Below are 4,584 nucleotides of genomic sequence, written 5' to 3'. Positions count from 1 at the left end.
TGAGGGCCACCCTCTGATTCCCTTCAGGGTCTCTGCGCGCCGCTGTCAGGGCTCCTCGCTGGTCAATGGGAAGCCGTTGGAGGGCCCACCTTGTCAGGATCTGGGAAGGTCCGGCAGCCCACCCCAGGCCGGGCCCAAACCCCCAAGATGGGGACCCCTAATCTGGTTACTGGCACTCCCGGGACCCGCAGCACTGCCACCCTGCAACTGTGGGTTTGGGCGCACTTCAGATGTTGGAGGGGCACTGTCCGCCAGGCCCGGGGGCCACACTTGCCCCTCTCTACCGGTCCAAACATCACATCCAGGCACCGACCTGGCCGTAATATGGCTGAGTCCCCTTGCCAGGGCAATCCACTCTCTCCTCTCAGCTGTGGGTGTGCTGTCGAGTGGGGGGACCCTCTGGTCATCTGCAGATGGATCTGCAGCCCCACTGGTGGCGTTACAACCTGCGAGGCTGCTCTCTAGTGTCTCACTCTGCACCGATCCTCTGCGCATCCTCTACGGTTCGGACTAAGGCCTCAGGAGGTGCATGCATTTGATTGTGCACTGCTTTGTCGTGTTCCTTCCTCCGGGCCCACCAGTCGGCAGGGCGATCGGGTACCTCTTCCGCCACAGTTTCATCATTTCAAGCTGCTGCATGGCCAGATGGGTCTGCACTATCTATTCTCTTAGGTGTCGGGGAAGACACAAGCCGAAGATTAGGTGGCCATCTTCTGGCACCCGCTTGTGGTCTCCCATAGACATGTATTTTAATAACTAAAATAATGTTTAGTGTCTAGAACTGTTAGGTAGGGTAGCATATAGAGTTATAGCTAGTAGGAATGTTAAGTGGGGAGGCTAGCACGGGAGATGTAATGTGGGGTATGTTCATAGGATGTAGGAAGGATTCGAGGGATGTGTACACTGGTATGAGGTAATTTATGGATGTGACGGCCTGCCTGCCTGGGGGAGTATCTGGGTAGGTTTACCTCTTCTGCAGTCACTTGGCCATACCTTCACGGTCACATTTACGTCTTCATACCTTTACTGCTACAGGCTTTCATTTCTTCATTACAGGAGGACAACCCCTTCTTTACTAACCATATCCCTCCCCCTAGCCCCTCCTTGACCCTAACCATAACCTTACAGCTAATCCTACAATATCCAGTGTCACCTTGGCAATGTGAACATGTCGACGAAGTAAAGTGAAAAAGTAAATGTTTGACGAAGTGAATGTCGGAGATGTAAGTGTTGAAGTGTTTTGGGTGAAGTGAAAGGAGATACCAGTTATAGAGTAGCAAATATGACGGGTGTTTTTAGAGGTAGGAAGGAGCAGAGCAGAGCAGAAGGCCAATGAGTTGGCTTAATCACCAGTCCAGTTTGCAGAGAGCAAGAGTGGAGATTAGAGCTTTTGCAGAGTGGTTAGTGAGAAAAGGGCCCATTGTCAGAATGTTGAGGAGGTTAATTCGATTAGAAGAGGAGCAGTGGTAGTGGGCAATTGTTCCAGTCGCAGGTCTCTATCAAGGAGGATCCCAAGATAGGGCTTGGGTGAAGGAGCAAAAAGGGTATGCAGTGATTTTGTCGACTTGAAAACAACAGTGCAATTTTTAACAAATCCAAAATGTCTATAAAAAAAATAATACATTTTTTTAAAATATAGTTGGGAATGGGAATAGTAGTTTTGGGGGTGGGGGAAAAGTATGAATTTTAAAAAGGGGATGCTTGGGGGGTCCCCTAAAAACAACTAAAAACATTTTTCTTTTGTTATAGAAATTTCTGGTTCATTAAAAATTCATTCATTGGTTTGTGATTCTTTAAAATCACATGTAACCAGCAAAAAGGTAGGTCTGTATGAAGGAGATAGGGGATGAGAGGGTAGGGACGGCATTGGAAGCTGGCAGAAAGATGATATCCGCGTTTGATGACCTCAGCATGAGGCAGCAAAGAGCCATCCAGTGACAGATGCAGGGAGACATTTTCTAATCTGTCCTGAGAGGGCTGCGGTGAAGATGGGAAAGGAGAAAAATAATTAGGCCTAATCAGCAAAAAGGTGATAGCGAAAGCCAAAGGATGAGTTTTGTCTTCCAATTGAGGGTGAAGAGCAAAGGTCCATGAACTGATTGTTGGGAGATGCCGACAGAGAGGTGGGTCAGAGATCCTGTGACTTCCAAGTGACTTTAAAGGATCAATCTCACAGGTAGGGGGAGATTCAGGTAAGTGCAGATTTGAAAAACCTAAGGCCTGTTGAGTGAGGAGGACACAGGAACGGTTCACAGTGTGAAAAGTGTCAGAAAGGTCCAAAAGGATGAGTATTGAAGAGAGCTTTGAGTGGTGAGCATTAGAGAGACAGGTGGAGACATGCATGAATGCAGTCTCGTCTCATGTGCACTACAGAGGCCACATTGAACTGGATCTCCAAGGCCATTTTCCACAAGGTACTTATGGATCCAGTCAGAGACCATGCACTCAAGGACTTGTAATAATACTGGGGAAGTGGAAAAACTGGGTGATAGTTTGCTGGGATGTTAGGAACAGCAGCGTGTTTCTTCAATAGGGGTAAGACAGAAACAGATTTGAAGGAGGCAGGGAATGAGGATGGGATGATTCCAGCAGAGTGAGAGTGGTCAAAGAGCTCATAGAGATAGGGGCAGGTGACTAACGCTAAGTCTATGACCATTTGGGGAGCAAACAAGAAGAAACATGCGCACGATGGGTTGGCACTGCAAAGGATGGGCACTGATTCAATATGAGATCTATGGGAGAAGTCAAGCAGAGAAGAGGTAGGGGAGAGGTGGTGGACAGAAGGAGGATTGGGTAGGGAGTGAGAGGATGGCTGTGAGAGTGACACACATTCATGAGATTTTAGAGGAAATGCAGGGACCAATGTCATTAGCAGTCAGGGAAGAGCAATGAATATTGGCGAGAGAAGTGTGAGCAAAGGTGGGAGAGTTGTTGAAGGTTTCCAAGGTAGGAGATTAGGTTTGTGAAGTAGAAGGGGTTGTCAGAGTCCAGTACAGAAGTTAGGGCAGCAATGGCATATAAGGCTAGGAGTCGGGAAGGTGCCCGTATGTTGCACCAGCGTCAAAGGTCACAGCACATGTTAGTTTTGGTGGTTCTGAATTTCCAAGGTGATCCAAGGCTAAGGACTGGCACTGAAAGGAGTGAATTTGCAAGCAGGATAGTGCTGGTCAAATGGAGTTATAAGTGCATGATGAAAGTCAGAGAAAGCACTGTCAATGGAAGGGACGTGAATATGGGAGAGAGCAGGAGCGGTGACCTCACATCATCGAGGGAAGGGGCAACATAATTCTGCCTCAATTTCCTCTTAGTCACTGAAGAGGGGAGATGGGGAGTAGAAGACAGAGGGACCGAGATGGTAAAGTGAACAATGGAGGGATCAGAGGGAGAGGATTCAACCGAGAGGTCCCAGGAGGTGAGAGAATTAGAGAGAAAGACAAGGTCAAGACATTTCCTGCCAGAGTGGGAAGGCTGATCGTGGAGGGAGTAGTGGGAGTGGCCAGATAGGAGGGATTTAAGTTCAGGGCAGGTGGCTGCAGAGGACTTGGGAAGGTTAAAATCCCCAGCATGACAATGTGGGTGTCGGTATGAAGTGACTCATGGAGACGGGTCAGATCAGGGTAGAAAGAGTTGAGAGGACTAGGGCGTTGATCGAGAGCCAACATGAATGGACGTGTAGAACGAAGGAGATAAATAGTGGCATGTTTCAATGAGAAATAGTTGATGGCCGAGGGATTATAGGGGCAGTATTGAGGGCCATATTGATAAGGGATCCCTCACTGCCACCTACCCACACAGAACTGGGAGGGAGGGAAAGGGTATCAGAGTCAATTTAGAGGGATCAGGTTACTGTGTTAGCAAAAAGTGAACGATGAAGGCAATAAGAGTCACCGTGGTCAATGATGAACTGAAAAAACTCCAAAAGAAACTGCGAAATGGAAAGAAAATGGAGAGACCAATAAAACGGACACGACAAAATAAAATACCAAAGACAACTCAAACTATACAAATCAACAGTGCACAAAGCAAAGAAAAACTATTACTCCACAAGAATAGAATCAGCAACAAATCCTTAGAAAGAACTCTTCAAAATGATCAGAGATAAACAAAACCTCTTCCTGCAAGAATTCCTTCATCCCGACACAAGCACTTTGTGACAACATCACCAACCAACTTAGATCAAAAATAGGCACAATCCAGGAGACCTTCAACCTAGCCTGGGCAAAAACAACTACAACTGCTGGACCACAGACATCAGGCGATCTGCAGACTACTGCAAAAGTCACCTGCCTAGAATCAATTTACAGAGACAACCTTCGCCACACTGATCAAGAACACCAACGTTGCAGGATCCCCAAAGGACTCCTGCTCCCCTGACTTCTTGAAGGGAATCCTCAACCACAGAACCCTAGCGACACACTTCAAGAACCTAATGAACCTATCACTCAAAAGAGGAATAGTACCGTCTGCCGTCAAATCAGCATACATTAAACCACTGATAAAAGAGGAATCCGAAAGCGCAGAAGACCAGAGCAACTACAGACGTAAAACAAATCTGCCCTACCAGCGAAGATCCTTGAGAACCAT

This window comes from Ambystoma mexicanum, chromosome 1q, assembly GCF_040938575.1.
Source record: "Ambystoma mexicanum isolate Mex_15411 chromosome 1q, UKY_AmexF1_1, whole genome shotgun sequence".
In the NCBI taxonomy this organism is placed as follows: Eukaryota; Metazoa; Chordata; class Amphibia; order Caudata; family Ambystomatidae; genus Ambystoma; species Ambystoma mexicanum.
The sequence above is the reverse complement of the archived record's forward strand: the minus strand, read 5'-3'. Positions refer to the sequence as shown.